At 36.9% G+C, this 20,047-nt stretch overlaps 1 protein-coding gene and 1 long non-coding RNA gene across 24 annotated transcripts in view; one reads left to right on the top strand and one right to left on the bottom strand.

The window, feature by feature from the left end:
* Window positions 1-2,576, bottom strand: part of LOC139182007 (uncharacterized) — a 155,733-nt gene extending 153,157 nt beyond the window's left edge. For 20 of the 22 annotated variants that reach the window (XR_011565608.1, XR_011565606.1, XR_011565607.1 and 17 more), the window contains exon 1: window positions 2,261-2,576. The gene's annotated coding sequence lies outside the window, so the exon portion shown is untranslated. The remainder of the gene's footprint in view (window positions 1-2,260) is intronic. The other 2 variants (XR_011565610.1, XR_011565609.1) reach the window with 1 other exon arrangement.
* Window positions 2,577-2,694: 118 nt separating this feature from the next.
* LOC139182004 (uncharacterized) lies at window positions 2,695-19,394 on the top strand. 2 transcript variants are annotated; one of them, XR_011565602.1, is made up of 3 exons: window positions 2,695-2,834; window positions 5,590-5,682; window positions 19,237-19,394. It is a non-coding gene; the product is annotated as an uncharacterized lncRNA (long non-coding RNA). The 2 variants fall into 2 exon arrangements; XR_011565601.1 differs by lacking the exon at window positions 19,237-19,394 and adding an exon at window positions 10,607-10,931.
* Window positions 19,395-20,047: the final 653 nt, after the last annotated feature.

Below are 20,047 nucleotides of genomic sequence, written 5' to 3'. Positions count from 1 at the left end.
TTGGATTTTCTGCTTTGAACTATAAAACTCTTACCTAAATTAATATGCACTATTCTGTACTGTCTATGTGTTATGTCTGTGTTACAATAGCAAATGCAAGAAACTCAACTTAGTGTAGGAAGAACCCTTCCTTTTGAACTTAAAAGATACTTTGTAGAGCAATTTGCAATTATTGTACACATAATGTTTTATTTTTTTAAACTCAATGACCTTAATAAACCTAGCCCATCAAAATAATGCCACCGGCAGTATTATGTATTACATTCATTGAAATGACTCATTTGTGGACAAACTGGTTGCTGTATAATGTTTTCCATGAAGGCTGGAACAGCTGGTTTTTAATTTGTCTGTAAGGCAAAACCATTCCCTTTGGAGTAAATGTTTTCATTTGGATACTTCGATTTGCCATGTTTGCAAACAGTATTTTGCTCACTTTGTTGTGCAAAGGAAAGAGTAATCAGTGAATAAATCTGAACACATACAAGTACAAATCAAGTAACTTCTTTCCTTTTTAGCTTGCTTCTTATTCTAGATTAACAGATAATGTTCAAATATAAGTTTATTGTCTTAACATACTTAAATTATGTTGAAAATCATTATTTTCAACATGTGAATTCCAGGCTAGTCCTGCTTGTCTTCCTCCAGCTTGTTGAGGGGGGAATGATCATGAAGGAGCAATTTGGGAATTACTAATGGAATGCAGAAGTGGCATGGATCATTTCCATCACATCCAGTCTCCAGAATGCATGGCCATGTGCAGGAGAAGAAATGTGCTCACTGAGCAGCTACAAAATTTATGCCAACTGGAGTGTAATTTTATTTTTTTAAGTGGTAATCAATAAAATTCTTCTCTTATTTATTATTGAGTTAGTCCTACTTTGATTCAATAACTTGTTATTAATTTAGCAAAAGGCTTCTGATTTAGTACTCTAGAATTTCAAAGAAAGCATTTACTAAAACATTGCATAGGTTTAGGTAAGTGCTTTGCTTTTATTGGGAATATGGCAGATGTCAGTCTAAATAGATTTCTATATAAATCATTAGCAGCTGTCTCTCTGTATAATATCTAAAAAGCATCACAGCACTTACTGAAGAATTTGTCCTTCATTAGTATGAAGGATGCTGTCCTTCATATGAACTGTATACTCAACTGTCTCTAGGAAAAAAGAAAAACAACCCAATATTTAACTAGAATTAAGCAACTGATTGTCAGGAACACCGCTAAATATTTTCACATATAGTAGCTAATTAAATGGTGTCATTGGTAGTAAGGCTGTTTCTCTAAGGAAGGGCTGGATAAAGGAGAAGTTAAAAAGGAGGCTGAGCACCAAAGAATTGATGCTTCCTAAACTGTGGTGCTGGAAAAGAATCTTGAGAGTCCCTCGGACAGCAAGGAGATCAAACCAGTCCATCCTAAAGTAAATCAACCCTGAATATTCATTGGAAGAACTATGCTAAAGCTGAAGCTCCAATACTTTAGCTACCTGATGCCAAGAGCCGACTTATTTAAACAAACAAACAAACAAACAAACCTTGATGCTGGGAAAGACTGAGGGCAGGAGAAGAAGGGGGTGACAGAGGATGATGGTTAGATAGCATCACTGACTCCATGGATGTGAATTTGAGCAAACTTGGGGAAACAGTGAAGGACAGGGGAACCTGGCATGCTGCAGTCCATGGGGTTGCAAACAGTTGGACACAACTTAGCAACTGAACAACAACAATGAAGGGCAAAATGTAAAACTAGCGAGAAGCGGAGGATAATTCATGGAGGATGTGAGTCCAGGAAGACAGGTCATTGAGTTAAGAAGAATCCTTGGCAAAAACTACAGAGATGAGGAGTATTACAGCGAAATAACAGGAAATTCAAATAGGTCCTGATCCACCCCCAGTGATTCTACTCTGTTTTTCTGGTTTGCTCTTTTAGGTTTGTTTCCCTATTTTCAGCAAAGGGTCTTACACACATTTTTTTAAGATATTAGACAGAGAGGAGCTTCATAGCTGGCTGGTCCTTCGGCTTTTCATTTAAACTGGAGAGTATCATTTGCAGCAAATAGCAATCAGGTTAATCTCCATCTCACAACACTCACCCTTCTTTGAGAGAGGTCCCAATCATAGAGGTGGGTCTGAAGTAATGATGTACAAGGTCCTTGCACCTGAACCTTGACCTCTGGCTATCTCCTGGGGGTGGCCAACTGATTAAAGCTGGACCAAGTTTGGAGACTTGGATGGAGACACAGAAGTTGGTTGAAGCTCTTACCTTAATGGTCCTGTGATATCCTCCAGCTGCTGAGGACTCCCGGAACCAGAGCAGGGATGGGGGTGAGGTTCCCGGCTGCTTCCAGGTCTGGACCTGGGCGGTGGGTGGTGGTGAGGGGGGCTCCGGCGTTTATGGGGGCTCCAGAGTTCTCTGAGACAGTCCTCTCAGCCTGTTCTGGGTCCCCAGCTCACCCGATGGTCCTGAGGCCAAAGGGCCTGGAGGGCCACAGAATAAGACCTAGGTCCACATCTTGCTGTACTCTGCCAAGAGGACCACCGTTAGGCTGATCATCAGCAGAGCAGGAAGACCGTTAAATACCAGGCTAACGGTCTCCCGACCTTTAACCCCAACGCTAATGGTCTCGCGATAACAGCCTCGCGCCTGCGCCCTTACACTTTCTTTTCACAGATGCTTTCCGTGTCTGCGTGGTTACGGGGCAGTTGTCCTCACGTGCCACCAGCACAGGCTTCACAGCCTTTCACTCCTCATCTCGTACCAGCCAGCTTGTGCTTCTCACATCCACTAAAACCATTTCTTCCACTGTCACAAAGGAACTGTGTTGGCCGCTCCACAAGTGTGTAGTTTTAATCTCCTCACTTTACTCGGTATTTCAGAGATGTTTAATTCAATGGTTGATTCTCCTTTTGTCAAATGAGCTACTGCTGTTTAAATTCCTTGATGGTTTCCTCATTCATCTCTGTGTCTTCTTCTAGATAATTTTTTCCCCCTATCCTTTCTTCATAATTCTTAAATATGGTGCTTCAAATAACCTCCCTTTTCCTCATTGGATTTCAAATAAATAAATAAAAGAAGTGAGTTAAGCAAATGGGAATAAAATATTGCATTTTTAATGAGGAAGTCAACGTTTCTGTGGCTTCTATATGTGGGCTGATGGTCTTCCCAGTAACAGATCCTAGATATGGACCGAGTCACTCAGTAACAGTTTAGAGCCTTTCTACCTCCCCGGCTCTTTTGGAAGCTGGCTCCCAAGAAAAAGAGGGGAGGAAAGAACAGAGCTAAGCTTGTGTTGTGCTATGCTTAGTGGCACAATCCTGTCTGACTCTGTGTGATCCCATGGAATGTAGCCTGATAAACTCCTCTGGCTGTGGGGATTTTCCAGGCAAGAATACTGGAATGGGTTGCCACGCCCTCCTCCAGGGGATCTTCCCAATCCAGGGATCTAACTGAGGTCTCCTGCATTCATTGCAGAAGGATTTGTTACCATCTGGGCCACCAGGGAAGCTCATGAATACTTGAGTGAGTATACTATGGATTCTCCAGGGAATCTTCCTAACTCAGGAATCAAACTGGGGTCTCCTGCATTGCAGGAAGATTCTTTAATAGCTGAGCCAGGAAGCCCTGAGCTAAGCTTAAGCAGGATAATTATCCTAAGCTGAATATATGCCTTAAGCAGGATAATTATCCTAAGCTGGAATAAAGAGAACCCAGCAGTGCTGTTTCCTCTCTATGGAAGGAAACATTGCAGATGTGTGTGAACAGGTACAGGCAATCCACGGAAGAGCTGGAACTCTGTAGGTTGTATAAAGAAATATTAACCATAAATACTGTGTGACAAGCATGTGATAAGTCCATAAATAGGTGAAAGAAGATACCTGAGCAGAAAGGCCTTTGTAGGCTACCCAACAGAAAATAGTGTTCTTATCCACTTGTGATGTCATTTAGTTTCATTTAGTCTCTAAGTCATATCTGACTTTTAGTCTCTAAGTCATATCTTCTTGTAGCCCTCTGTCCATGGGATTCCCCAGGAAAGAATACTAGAGTGGTTGGAATTTCCTTCACCCAGTGGTCTTCCAGACGGATGGAACCCACATCTCCTGCATCGGCAGGCAGATTCTTTACCACTGAGCCACTTGGGAAGCCCCTTACACACTTACTTCATGCTTGCTTTCCTCTTAGGAGAAGGCAATGGCACCCCACTCAAGTACTCTTGCCTGGAGGATCCCATGGACGGAGGAGCCTGGTAGGCTGTGGTCCATGGGGTCGCTAAGAGTCAGACACAACTGAGTGACTGAACTGAACTGATGTATACATATATACAACACCAAAATTTACTTGCAATTTTCCTCTCTAATTTCTAAAAAGAAGTATAAAGGAGGATGTTTTTCTTTCTCCATGGAAATTAGATTAGTAATACTGTCAGATTTTAAGACAAATTCTGAAAAACTTCAAAATGAACTCTCTGGAGAAAATATACAAAAGCCACCATATGTTCTCTTGTTTTTACCTTTCATGATTCATGAGTCCAGAGGCAGTTGTTACAGACATAAACTCCATATGAAACCAGAAAACTTATTTATTTTCAATAAGAAAAATGATTATTGCCTCACATTAGCAGCTTTCCAGAATTTGACAAAATGTTTCCTCCCACACATGGATGTATTAAGCATAATTTTTTTGAGGTCAAGATAAAAATTTATCTTGGGAATATTATTTTTGTTCAGAAACTGAAGAAAGAATAGCTACAAAAGTCAATACTCATTCAAGTCAGTCGCTCAGTAGTGTCTGACTCTTTGCAACCTCTTGGACTGCAAGCACGCCAGGTCTCCCTGTGTATCACTAACTCCCAGAGTTTACTCAAACTCATGTCCGTTGAGTCAGTAATGTCATCCAAACATCTCATCCTCTGTCATCTCCTTCTCCTGCCTTCACTCTTTCCCAGCATCAGGGTCTTTTCAAATGAGTGAGTTCTTTGCATCAGGTGCCCAAAGTATTGGAGTTTCAGCTTCAGCATCAGTCCTTCCAATGAATATTCAGGACTGATTTCCTTTAGGATGGACTGGTTGGATCTCCTTGCAGTCCAAGGGACTCTCAAGAGTCTTCTCCAACACCACAATTCAAAAGCATCAATTCTTCGGTGCTCAGCTTTCTTTATGGTCCAACTCTCACATCCATACATGACCACTGGAAAAACCATAGCCTTGACTAGATGGACCTTTGTTGGCAAAGTAATGTCTCTGCTCTTTAATATGATGTCTGGGTTGGTCATACCTTTTCTTCCAAGAAACAAATGTCTTTTAATTTCATGGCTGCAGTCATCATCTGCAGTGATTTTGGAGCCCCAAAAAATAAAGTCTGACACTGACTTACAGAATAAATATTTATTTATTCTAAAAATGATAGAATGAATGTATTTGGTTAAAAGTGCAAATAAGTAACCTATTATGGGTTAGCATATTTTTTATATAAAGACCTGTACTTTCCACATCAGTGAGATATGCAAAAAATAGATTTTCAAAAATATGAAACAATGCCACTTTATTTATGAGGTTCTTTATTCAGTCTATTGAAATATATTATTTTCCTTGAAGAAAATGAAGATTCGCTTACTTCATTCTGTCGTCCAGTTGGAAGAAAAGAATGTTTTAACCATCTTTTCAGATGATGATGGATATGTTTCTCAGGTATGACACAAAAACTAAATAACTATTAATTTTGTAAAGTTTGCTTACAAAGTAGAAGCTGTAACTATGTCAGTGGATTCATTATTTTCTCTTATGTTAAAGCCCACTGGTGATCCATTCACTTTGAATTGGTCTCTCACATATGCATGATTTTGCACCTTCATGTATTGACCATTAAGAAGGTGGTGATTATGTCTGATACTGACCTATTTCATTCTACAGTATAAAAAGTCACAATCAGTTTCATCAGTTTTTTCAGTAAAACTAGAATGCTGATACAAGTTTTCCAAAGTGCTAATTTTTGCTTAAAAATTGCATCATGTTATTGGCAACGTGGTATAAGTGCCTAGCATTAACCATTTAATTGTAACTTGCAGTTAAGTTTTTGATTGCCAAGGCATCCATTTTCATGGCATCTATTTTGAATAATCATATAGCCAACTGCATGACATAGCTACTGGCAGAACCCTTAGATAAGGAGCCAGGCTGTGCCACCCAAGAAAGTCCCTTTAAAAAATGCCCTAGAGATAACCATGATGAGTGAAGTAAATCGGACAAAGGAAGACAAATGCCATATAATATCACTTATATGTAGAATCTAAAAAATATGGTACAAATGAACTTATTAACAAAACAGAAAGTCACAGATGCGAAAAACCAACTTACAGTTACCAAGGGGGAAGCAAGCGGAGGAGGGAAAAGATACATTGGGAGATTGGGACTGACATATACACACTACTATATATAAAATACATTACTTATAAGAACCAACTGTATAGCACAGGGAAATCGTTATTCTGTAATGACCTACATGAAAAAGAATCTAAAAAAGAGTGGCTATATATGTGTATATAAATCAGAATTGCAAGTCAACTATACTGTATTCCAATAAAAATTAAAAAAAAAAAAAGTCCTGGATAATCTAGATAACCAGCAGCTTTTCCTGTTCCTTACCCTCATTAAGGGTAATGTCCCTTTAAGGGTTACCCTGTTCCTTACCCAGCCTTAAGCTTTAAAGTCACCAATAAAGAGTAAGCCCACAAAGTCCTAGACACCCCACCCTCAGAACCCAAAACAGAACCCAAGTCCAAACTCTGTCTCTGAGATTTAATTCAGTGTCAGGGTACAGAGACTGGATTTGGCTTTGTAACTAATGCTAAAGCCCTAGAGTATTTCAAAATCAGGCAAGAGGCTAGTGTAACAAGTTGTGAGCTTGTTGAACTTGTGAACTTGTTGAGTTGTGACCTTGTGAACAATGACTGAGAAAGAGGAGATGGAATTAGGGAAGTAACAAGGTGATCAGATTATATGAGGCTTTGTAGACCATCATACAGATGTTTTCTCCTTTTCTTGTTGTTTAGTCACTAAGATGTCCAACTCTTTTGACTTTACCTTTTGTCGAATACAGACATATTACAGGATTTTGAGGAGAGGAGTTGTATAGTTTAATTTAGACTTCAAAAGAATCAGTCTAGTTGTAGAATTTAAGAATAAGAGAGCATGGGCAGACACACATCAGTGATTTAGGAGACTATTACGGTAATCCAGATGAGATATCATGGTGGCTTTGGCTGTCTTTCTTCCAGTTTAGAGGGGAATTCTTCCACATCTTTCATTACTTATTTGGTTTCACCTTTTGTATTCAAATATATGATTTATTTGGAAATTACCCTGGTATATTTGGTAGGCAAGGGAACACATTTTTGTATTTTCTAAGATAATTTTCATGCGAAGAGTTGACTCATTGGAAAAGACTCTGATGCTGGGAGGGATTGGGGGCAGGAGGAGAAGGGGACGACAGAAGATGAGATGGCTGAATGGCATCACTGACTCGATGGACGTGAGTCTGAGTGAACTCTGGGAGTTGGTGATGGACAGGGAGGCCTGGCGTGCCGCGATTCATGGGGTCGCAAAGAGTCGGACACGACTGAGCGACTGAACTGAACTGAAGATAGTTTTCTACATTGAGTTATATAATGTGCTGTGCTGTGCTTAGTAGCTCAGTTGTGTCTGACTCTTTGTGACCTCATGGGCTGTAGCACACCAGGCTCCTCTGTCCATGGGGATTCTCCAGGCAAGAATACTGGAGTGGGTTGCCATGCCCGCCTCCAGCAGATCTTCTTGACTCAGGGATCGAACCCAGGTCTCCCAAATTGCTGGCGAATTCTTTACCACCTGAGCCACCAGAGAAGCCCTTAGTTATGTGATACCATTTACTAAAATGCACACCCCATTCCATTGATTTTTAGATCCTGCTTTTAGCAGATTTTAAATTCATACATGTTATTGGTGTCTATTTCTAGACTTTCTCTTGTGTTACAATAGTCTGTCTGCCTGTTCTGACAAAAATCACCCACTGTTTTAATTGCAGTCTTTATTCTATATTTTAATATCTGATAAGGCTAGGGACATTTCACTCTTCTTTGTCAGTATTTGCCTAACTATATTTAGATATTTCTTCTTCTGAATTAATTTTATAATTAACTTGTTTGTTTCAGATGAAAAGAAAGGATTATTTCCTTCTACTTTTAGTCCTTCTGCCTAGTTCTTTCAAATCCAAATTCTATTTTCTAACCCCCTCTCTCCTAATATGTCATATTTCTCCCTTTTTTTTTCTTAGTTCCTCTTCTAAGGAAATCAGGCCTCTTCCCTTAATCCTAAAACAAACACAAGTCCACATATGTGCGCACACACACTCCTTACTCCTCAATTTGTCTCCTGTGTTTTCTTTTATCTACTAATTACATTCCATGTCTTTGCATCATCACCTCATGTTTGCTCTCAGTTCACTTCTTCTCTACCTCTTTGCTGAGACACTACCAGATAGAAAGGATTCTTACTTTCCTTCATCTGTCTTCAGCATTATCCTTTCCCAGATCTTCTTTCTCTTTCTGAAAAATTACCAAACCTGCAGAACAATGCTGCATTATAAATGATATATTAGAAAAGTTATTTTTGTACTGTTTAAAGAAAAACTTAATTATATCTCAAATAATAAAAAATCATAAACACTGAGAAATTCTTAACATCTAAAAAGTCACTAAATTGTTAATTTTTGACAAGTAACCTTCCTCCCTAAAGGTTACCTCTCACTTATTTTTTTTAAATCATATTCAATTCCAAAAGAAAGGTAATTCTTTAAAACCAGAGGATAAATTTTTAATATTTCCTGATACAGCCTGTTTCTACATGTTAGGTTGAAATAATGTAAATGCTTGTGTATGTTGTTGTCTAAGATAAACATATACCTATCCTTCAAAGGACATTAGTGAGATTACAGGTATATAATCTTTCACTTGTACTTTTAAAATCCAAAATTTCTGGAGACTGAGTTTTTAAGTAGGTTTGACACCAAAACTTGTTTAAACATAGAAGTTGATCCAAATTGCTTGAAACTATTTGGATATTTGATCAAATTTATTGTAAATATTCATATGTTTGCTGCAGAAATATGAACATTGCTGCTTCAGACCCAACTGAGAGTATTACATCAAATACATTATGTGCCTTATATTACTTTCTAAATCTAAAATTTTACTAGTGGAGCACATCTGGCCTCAAGGGTTTGGGAGACAGAATGAGAACCTGCATGTCTCGAGAAATTAACTAATGTGATGACCTACAAATTCTGCTTGTCTTTTATTTAATTTTTTTGGAAAATATCTTCAATATAATTTTAAAAACTTACCTCAAATTTCATGGCATTATATACTAACTGGCCATGTGTCCTTGGATAAGTCACTGTCTCCCTGAGCATCATGTTTTTTAACCAACAAATAAGGTAATCAGGTTTTCCCAAAGAGATCTGATATAAAATAATAGAACACAAGGGACAAAAGATTCTTCAATCTGTAAGCTGTACTGTAGATATACATATACAATCATTAGCTTGTGTTAATACCTGGCATCATTCTTCAACAATTTATTTGGCTCTCATACTCACTAAAATTATTCTTAATAACTATTGACATATGTATTCTTAACTATTAGTATGACACACATTTTAAATATGTGATATTTATACTATACATCATATATATATATATAGTTATATATTACATATGTATAATTATATATTTTATATATTATATAAATATATTTGCCATTATAAATTGGCAAGTAAGCGTTCCTGGTATGACCAGTGCTGCAAGTTCTGATTTTGACATGGATCCCTTTGTTTCATAGTGTTAGTAAAGAAGGGAACATCAATGGGGAAAAAAAAGACATCCTTTTAAGTGACAGAGGTAACTACTTACTAATTAGACATGGCTTTCATTACATCTATCAGGAAGTCTTAGTTTCTTTGTTAAATAAGTTTGTAATTTGCCTGAAATAATCAACAGATTAACCAAGACCTGGTTTTATAGTTAACATGGTGACTTAATTCTTAGTCATTCTCTTATTTATGGGATAGAAACAACCAAAATTAATAAGAAAGGATTGTTACTCCCACCCAAACTTATGATATATATTGTGGTGGTGGTAGCAGTAATAGCAATAGTAATATCATCAACTTCTATTTTCAGACTCTTTTATAAATCATTGATTATTTTCATGTAAGTTTTAATTTAAAATTCCCCCAAATTCTAATCAATAGGTCAAGTACATTTTCTAGTAAAAGGTTATAAATTTGTCCTGAAACATATTACCAAAGAGGGAAAGGCACCAAAGTTAGATATTTTTCGGAAATATTTTACAACATTTAGCACATGGGAGGAATAATATAAGTATCTGAGATCACTGTAATGACTTCAATAATAATTTAGTATTTCAAAAGAAACTGATACTGAATTTTTACTGTTTTTTGAAATGTATCATTTTCCATTTCCCAGTATGAGTAAAATAGTATTGATATGTACAATCAGTATACTGCCAGTATAGAATTTCAGAAAATAGATGATTTTATGTTATTCTGTATTTCCAGAACTAACCCATTCTCACAAGGAGGCAGACACAGGAGGATAAATCCATGGATTTTATGTTAATCTCATTCTGTATATGGAATGTTAATAGAAACAATTCATCAGTTTCCTTAATAGATAAAGTAATGAAGTTTTTAAGAGAGATATTTGCTGAGCTGCTAATGATTTATGGTAAATGCAATTATTTCTGCAATGAATTTTCCGTGTCTCCCTAAAGTAAAACTACAAAGCTTTGTTTCATTAATTTCTCAATTATGTCAAATTTTTACATAATTTAACTCTACCACTAACTTAATTGCACTTAATAATCTATGTATTTTATCTTTACACCTGGAAATCAAATACTGTGTTTTGGCATATGTCTAAGAAAAATGTGGACATTTGAGTAAAATAAAATATTTTTGTCATTGAGAAAATATTTCATTAGTTGAATAAACATTTTATGAGTTCAACATTTTATTATGAATTTGTTTAAATAGTCAATGAAAGCAAAAATGAGCTTTCCAAATGCACTGAAACAACAACAAGAAGTTGCCAATTATGATGATTGTCTATAGCCTCAATTTAAATAACTAGAAAAAACATAAACCAATAGTGTACAGGTGTTGGAAAAAATCAGCACATATCTTTGTTACCCAAGAAAAGTTTAACAAATGATTTAGGCCTTTTACAGGCTGGAAGTCATGTAAGTGGACCCCAAACAAGAAAATATGACCAGTACCAGTAGAAACAATTCAATCAACAGAAACAGATTTTAAAAAATAATATTACAGTAGTTATATAATACAATATGATCCATATGTTCAAGATGGTAGAAGAAAATAGAATGATAAGGAGAAAATTTGAAGACATGAAGCTCATATAGGTTAGAATTTGTAATACTTTACTATTCCATATTTTACTTGGGGAAAATATATATATGTTGCATGGGATTTACATAAAAATAGCTGCTGCAGAATCAAAACATCAATGAACATAAAGTCCCAGAAATAGACTATCCAATATGCAGAATAAAGAAGAAAAGAAAAAGTAAAAGCCTTGAAAATTTGGTGCAAGCTACTTGTGGGATAATATTGAGTAATTTCATAATTGGAGAAACAGGAGGAAGAGAATGGATATTTGAAGAAATAATGATCAACATTTTTTTGTCCAAATTTGGTGGGAACTCTATTCAGAATCTCAGAAGCTCAGTGAAGCTCAAGCAATATAAATATAACAAATAAAATAGTCTACCTAATACACTATATATAGTAAAACTATCTTTCTGAACTAAAAGCAAATAAGCACGAGGTTTAAAAAACAAAAGCTGAGAAAATTTGTCAACAACAGCTCTGCAGTATGAAAGAAATTGTTAAAGGAAATTCTTAAGATAGAAGAAAAATAATGCCAGGTGGAACTTTAGATCTAAACAAAATAAGTAAGCATATGGGCAAATGTAAAAGTTACATTTCTATTTAAAAATTTTGTTCAAAAATAATTTGCCATTTATGACAAACATTGTAAGGTTTATAATATATAGAAGCAGAAAAGTATGGCAGTAATACATAATTAAGGAAGAATAATAATATATAATATTATATATTAATATAATATTTATATTAATGTATTGTTGATAATACTATATATTAATAATAATATATAATACATAATTCTATCTCAATAGAATATAGTAAGTTTGTTAAGGGCTTCCCAGTGGTACTATTGGTAAAGAACCTGTGTGCCAATGCAGGAGACATGAGATGTGAGTTCAATCCCTGGTTGGGGAAGATCCCCTGGAGGAGCACATGCAACTCACTCCAGTATACTTGCTTGGAGAATCACGTGGACAGAGGAGCCTGAAGGCACAGTTTATAGGGTTGCAAAGAATAAAATATGACTGAAGTGACTTAGCACACATGCAAGTTTGTTAAATTACATGCAAAGTGATGTGCTAGTTAGGAGTAGACACTGAAAAGTTAAAGCTGTACATTTTAAACCCTAGAGTAAGGGACAGCAAATGGTAGCATGTCAGTTTTGGGAAAAAATAAAAGCAATCATTCTTAGTGAGTTTTGCATTTTCTATGGCTGCTTCCACTTTCCAGTTGAAAAAGTTTAATAAGTACAGCAGAGTTCATATGGGAAAAGGCAATGGCAACCCACTCCAGTATTCTTGCCTGGAAAATCCCATGGACGGAGGAGCCTGGTGGGCTGCAGTCCATGGGGTCGCTAAGAGTCGGACACAACTGAGCGAGTTCACTTTCACTTTTCCCTTTCATGCATTGGAGAAGGAAATGGCAACCCACTCCAGTGTTCTTGCCTGGAGAACCCCAGGGACGGGGGAGCCTGGTGGGCTGCCATCTGTGGGGTCTCACAGAGTAAGACATGACTGAAGCGACTTAGTAGCAGGAGCAGCAGAGCTCATATGGCCTGAAAAGTCTGAAATATTAACTGTTTAGTTCTTCAAAAAACAATTGCCAACCAATGACCTAGAGAAGCTATAAAAAAAAAAAGAAAATCAAAGAGATATAACTAATAACCAATATTGCAAATAAAATGGAATGATTATAAGAATAACTGTGTAAATCCTCAATTAATCCAAAGAAGGCAGAGAAAAAAGAGAGGTGCAAAGAACATCTGGAACAAGTGACATATAACTGCAAGATGGTAGATTTAAATCCTATTTTATTGATACTTGCGGAGAAGGCAATGGCACCCCACTCCAGTATTCTTGCCTGGAAAATCCCATGGATGGAGGAGCCTGGAAGGCTGCAGTCCATGGGGTCGCTGAGGGTCGGACACGACTGAGCAACTTCACTTTCACTTTTCACTTTAATGCATTGGAGAAGGAAATGGCAACCCACTCCAGTGTTCTTGCCTGGAGAACCCCAGGGACGGGGGAGCCTGGTGGGCTGCAGTCTATGGGGTCGCACAGAGTTGGACACTACTGAAGTGACTTAGCAGTAGCAGTGTTGATAATTGATACCAGGGGAGCCTGTCATGTTGCAGTCCACGGAGTATCAGAGAATTGGACACAACAGCAACAATATTAATATTTATATTACATATAAATGGATTAAACATTTCAATTAAGAGGCAGAAGTCATCAGATGGGATTAAAAGAAGCAATACCCAGCTTTATGTTGTCTAAAAGAAACACTTAAAATGTAAAGAAAGAAATAGATTAAAAGCAAAAGGATATAATTAAATTGTATGTAATCACAATTCTAAAGAAAACTTGAATGACTGCATTAATATTAAAGTAGATCCAGGCAACAACTTGGATACTCAACAAAAAGATTTCATGAAGGGGATAAAAGCCTTAAAAAAAACACACTGTAATGAACATTGGGGTACACGTGTCTCTTTCAATTCTGGTTTCCTCGGTGTGTACGCCCAGCAATGGGAGTACCCAAATGTTCATTTCAGCACTATTTATAATAGCCAGGACATGGAAGCAACCTAGATGTCCATCAGCAGATGAATGGATAAGAAAGCTGTGGTACATATACACAATGGAGTATTACTCAGCCATTTAAAAGAATACATTTGAGTCAGTTCTAATGAGGCGGATGAAACTGGAGCCTATTATACAGAGTGAAGTAAGCCAGAAAGAAAAACACCAATACAGTATAATAACACATACATATGGAATTTAGAAAGATGGTAACAATAACCCTGTATACGAGACAGCAAAAGAGACACAGATGTATAGAACAGTCTTTTGGACTCTGTGGGAGAGGGAAAGGGTGGGATGCTTTGGGAGAATGGCATTGAAACATGTATAATATCATATATGAAACGAGTCGCCAGTCCAGGTTCAATGCAGGATACTGGATGCTTGGGGCTAGTGCACTGGGACGACCCAGAGGGATGGTATGCAGAGGGAGGAGGGAGGAGGGTTCAGGATGGGGAACATGTGTATACCTGTGGCAGATTTAAGTTTATATATGGCAAAACCAATACGATATTGTAAAGTTAAAAAATAAAATAAACTGTAAAGAACTATAGATATAAAACACACATAAAATGAATGTAAGTAAAACTTGGGAAATTTGAGTAAGACTGGTGGGTTTTATCAATATCAATAGCTTGGTTTTGATATCATACTATTACAAGTTTTACCAATGGAGTAACACATCATCACATCATCATTTTGTATTATTTCCTACATGTTAACATGCAATCATTTCAAAATAAAAAGTTAAAAAAAAATCACACACACATTGTAAGATCCTAGCTGAGTGCATGGTTCTAGAAATCAGTGATTCTAAGGATGGGGCATGAGAGGAAGGAATAAACTGCAAAAGGTCAGGAGGGTACTTTTTGTCATTATAGAAATATTCTATGTCATAATTATGGTAGAGGTTGCACTATGTTATGTAGTGTCAAAACTGATTGCATGTGCATTTGGAATTAGTGAATTTCAACAGAATATTAATGAATATTCTAAGATAAATAACATGCTAAAATCATATAGAATGTTTACAGCTAACTTGTTATAGGTGAATCTGTAGACTTGGCCTGTCCTGTTCATTGTTGTCTCCAGATTTAGGATTATTTGTGACTAATCATACCTGAAAGTGAAAGTCTCTCAGTCGTGTCTCTTTGCGACCTCATGGACTTTTGCCCGCCAACCTCCTCTATCCATGGAATTCTCCAGGCAAGAATACTGGAGTGGGTAGCCATTCCCTTCTCCAGGGCTTCTTCCCAACCCAGGGACTGAACCCAAGTTTCCCACATTGCAGGCAGATTCTTTACCATCTGAGCCACCAGGGAAGCACAATCATGCCTAGTTAACATTATTAAATGACCAAACTGGAGAAAAAAATAACAAAAATCATGTCATAAATTATGATTATCAACTAATGATAAAAATGCCTCCTGTAAGTCATTTGGGGGTACTAAAAGATGGCAACAAAATTGAAAACCATACTTATTTTTGAATCAGATAATATTTTCAATACATTTTTCTTCAATCTCAGATATTACTTCAGGTGAAATACCTTTAAGCTTAAAGTAGTATGCGTTCTCAGTTGCTAAGTCATGTCTGACTCTTTGTGACCCCATGGACTGGACTGTAGTCCGCCAGGCTCCTCTGTCCATGGGATTTCCCAAACAAGACTACTGGAGTGGGTTGCCATTCCCTCCTCTACGGGATTTCCCGACTGTCTCCTGCGTGGACAGACGGGTTCCTTACCGCTGAACAACCTGGGAAGCTCTTAAAGTAGTAAATTCAACTATTAAAATGAAAATACATAAATAAGGTCTTTTCAAAACCTTTTGGAATTTGTACAGAAATGTATTTATTTTACTTTTTCATGTTATCAACTAGATGGTAGTTGAGAGCCAAATGAGATGGAGATTTTCTAATGACCTGTTATGTTTCAGGGCGTCATGCTTCAGTCTCCAGGATGCAGTATCAACTGCTGTGATTTTGTTTAGCCTATGTGGAAATTCATACAAAGGAGAAATTTTTCAAGAAGAATGCTGCTGCTGCTAAGTCACTTCAGTCATGTCCGACTCTGTGTGACCCCATAGATGGCAACCCACCAGGCTCCTCTGTCCCTAGGATTCTCCACGCAAGAATACTGGAGTGGGGTGCCATTTCCTTCTACATACGTCAAAATTGCTTTCTGTATAAAAAAAGGATTCTGGTGATCTCCTGCCAGTACAATATGCCTTGAGGTGAATTTGCACCTTATTTGGAGTAACCTTTTTATATACTCATTGGAATTCCAAGCTCCAGTTTTCTGAATTAGTCATAATTACACACCCCTAGTACAATTGGCAGATTTAGCAAAAAGAATTATAGGATGCCTAGTTAAATTTGAATTTCAAATAAAACAAATGATTTTTAGTACAAGCATGTTACATTCAATATATGGTATATAAATATGCTTAAACTTGTTCATTTTTAGTCTGAATTTCAGATTTCACAGGGCATTCTCTATTTTGCCTGGCAACCTTATCCCCATGGTAGGATACAATTCCTTGTGTCTGCCCTGGGCTTATGCAACTGAGTATATGCCTTTATTTGAATATTAATTTGATAATCTTATAATAATTTTACTGGCAAACTTACTGGAAGCTTCAATTATACTGCAGTTTAATTGCTTTGTAAGATAACGATTTTTATTTATAGACTTAAAAATGTCACATCTGCATATCAACTTGAAAGACTGTAACTGAAAGTACTATCTTTCACAGTCCAGTGACAGGTTTCTAGTTAGAAGCACATTGTGGTAGATACTATTTTACAAAAATAATATATTTTCCAGTGTAGAAAATTATTAGAATCATCTGTATTGGCCTAAAATTATATTTAATTTTATTAAGTTATTTTCATGTTGATGTATCTCTATTGGTATGAAACATAGTTTTAGATTTTTGGGTCAAACTGGAAAATTTAGTACCACTTTAGGAGTCAAGTTAATCTTAACTGAAATAGCTAGAGAGGACTATGTCTCCAGAGCAGGTTTTGAAACAGTGCCCTTCCAGCTTAAAAACTTTACCCTTGGGAGGATTAATATTTATTGACTGTGTGTCCGCAAGCCTCTGTATTTACACCTTCTCATAGCCTTGGAAACTAAAAAACTCAATTCTAAAGCTGTTTTCTTTTCCTTTCCAATGCCACGTCAACTCTCCAAACTTGAAGCCTGATGATGTCTTCAGAGTGAATTGACAAAACTTAAAGGGCACAGCTGTTTATTTTTAGAATATGTATGTTTTTGATAAAAAACAAATGATTCAGTGGCACACTTCCCTTGAAACTTACAGGTAGATCTGATCCACAGGACTCTGCATTCTTCCAGAATACTACCATGTTTTATATCAGATGTATTATGTAAGGAAGTCAAATGTACTTAGGGTTTTCATGCTACTTAGATGCATATCTGTTGTGTTTTTTAAAACACAATGCCATTAGATGATTTTTTTTCACAGTATTTCCATATGAATGTTTCTGTCTGGGATGGCCATCTATAACCACAATTTCTTATAATTATTCAGTTCAGTTCAGTCACTCAGTTGTGTCCGACTCTTTGTGACCCCATGAAACCCAGCACACCAGGCCTCCCTGTCCATCACCAACTCCCGGAGTTTACCCAAATGCATGTCCATCGAGTCAGTGATGCCATTGAGCCATCTCATCTTCTGTTGTCCCCTTCTTCTCTTGCCTCCAATCTCTCCCAGCATCAGGGTCTTTTCCAGTGAGTCAGTTCTTTGCATGAGGTGGCCAAAGTTTTGGAGTTTCAGCTTTAGCATCAGTCCTTCCAATGAACACCCAGGACTGGTCTTTAGCATGGACTGGTTGGACCTCCTTGCAGTCCAAGGGACTCTCAAGAGTCATCTCCAACACCACAGTTCAAAAGCATCAATTCTTCAGTGCTCAGTTTTTTTCACAGTCCAACTCTCACATTCATACATGACTGCTGGAAAAACCCTAGCCTTGACTAGACGAACCTTTGTTGGCAAAGTAATGTCTCTGCTTTTGAATATGCTGTCTAGGTTGGTCAAAACTTTCTTTCCAAGGAGTGAGCATCTTTTAATTTCATGGCTGCAATCACCATCTGCAGTGATTTTGGAGCCCAAAAATATATGCATGTTGATGTATGGCAAAATCAATACAATATTGTAAAGTAAATAATAATAATAATAATAAAGTCTCACACTGTTTCCACTGTTTCCCCATCTATTCCCCATGAAGTGATGGGACTGCATGCCATGATCTTAGTTTTCTGAATGTTGAGCTTTAAGCCAATTTTTTTACTCTCCTCTTTCACTTTCATTAAGAGGCTTTTTAGTTCCTCTTCACTTTTTGCCATAAGAGTGGTGTCATCTGCATATCTGAGGTTACTGGTATTTCTCCCGGCAATCTTGATTCCAGCTTGTGTTTCCTCCAGCCCAGCGTTTCTCATGATGTACTCTGCATAGAAGTTAAATAAGCAGGGTGACAATATACAGCCTTGACATACTCCTTTTCCTATTTGGAACCAGTCTGTTGTTCCATGTCCAGTTCTAACTGTTGCTTCCTGACCTGCATACAGATTTCTCAAGAGGCAGGTCAGGTGGTCTGGTATACCCATCTTTTTCAGAATTTTTCAGTTTATTGTGATCCACACAGTCAAAGGCTTTGTCATAGTCAAGAAAGCAGAAATAGATGTTTTTCTGGAACTCTCTTGCTTTTTTGATGATCCAGCAGATGTTGGCAATTTGATCTCTGGTTCCTCTGCCTTTTCTAAAACCAACTTAAACATCTGGAAGTTCACGGTTCACGTATTGCTGAAGGCATTATTAAAGCATAGCAAATCAAGTAAACATCCTGTCCAGCCATTTCTGTAATAGAAATACTTTTTTAGACTTACAAAAAGTGTTAGCATAATAGCTTACAAGGTAGCTTATAACTGTGGTTGTTTTGAACAGAATTAGATACTTTATTTTTTAACATCTATTGGAACAAAAAATGACTACTTGTCAGATATTTCCAATAGCAGTAATTTAAAAATAGTCAAAGTTATATAAACAGTCATACTGTGGGCAAAACTATAGCAAGTTTTTATTGACAGCTATGTGATTTGAAGGTAAGATGCTCTGCAATAATTCCCATAATTTTCTGTAAGTGGTATAACTAACTTGGCATTTATTTATCTTCTAGATGAAATGAATGATCATCAAAATACCCTGTCCTACATGGTGATAAACCCATCTCCAGACACCACACTGGAGCTGAATGATATGGTGTAAGGTGATGTAGCTCACATAAGGCCTGTATTTTCAGAAAACCACACATTTATTTATTTTTATATTTTTATTTCCCCATAAAGCCCCATATTGTTTTTGTGATGTAAACACTTATAAAATTGAAGTCTAATTTTGGTGTTCAATAAACAAATGCATTTTGTGTACTGCATTGTGTATTGCTGTGTGTCATACTATACAAAAGCATCATAGGATGGTAGAGGTATAGAAGACAACTTGAATTTCGTTTTCAGTATATTGAGCAAATATACATTTGGACAAATGATAGAAAATCTGTGGAATAAAAAGAAGAAAGAAGTTCAAAGGAAAACCTAAAATATCCCACACTAGCTAATTCTAAATCCCTTAGACTTTTCAAAGCCAAGGTAAATGGGTCAAAATCTTTATTAGCAAAGGGTCTATGGTAGTAATTTGGTATTATTCATGTTCATAAAAGTGTTGAAGTGCTGCTTTAAAAGTGTGGTCTATATAGCATAACTGTCACATGAGTTAAGCATGGATTAAATGAGATAGTGTTTTTCTAAACTCAGGAAAGAAGGCATCATTGTGAGTTACTCTGATTATAAAGATGGAGGACTTGAACTAGACTCTTAGGGTAGATAGGATTTGTGCAGGAGGAGAGGAGAGGTCGTTCCAGAACATGGAGATGGCTTGAGAAAATGCCGTACCTAGGCATCGCATAATGTGTGCCAGCTGGCAATATTAAA

The sequence above is a fragment of the Bos indicus genome, unplaced genomic scaffold, assembly GCF_029378745.1.
Source record: "Bos indicus isolate NIAB-ARS_2022 breed Sahiwal x Tharparkar unplaced genomic scaffold, NIAB-ARS_B.indTharparkar_mat_pri_1.0 scaffold_57, whole genome shotgun sequence".
Lineage (NCBI taxonomy): Eukaryota > Metazoa > Chordata > Mammalia > Artiodactyla > Bovidae > Bos > Bos indicus.
The sequence above is the reverse complement of the archived record's forward strand: the minus strand, read 5'-3'. Positions and strand labels throughout refer to the sequence as shown.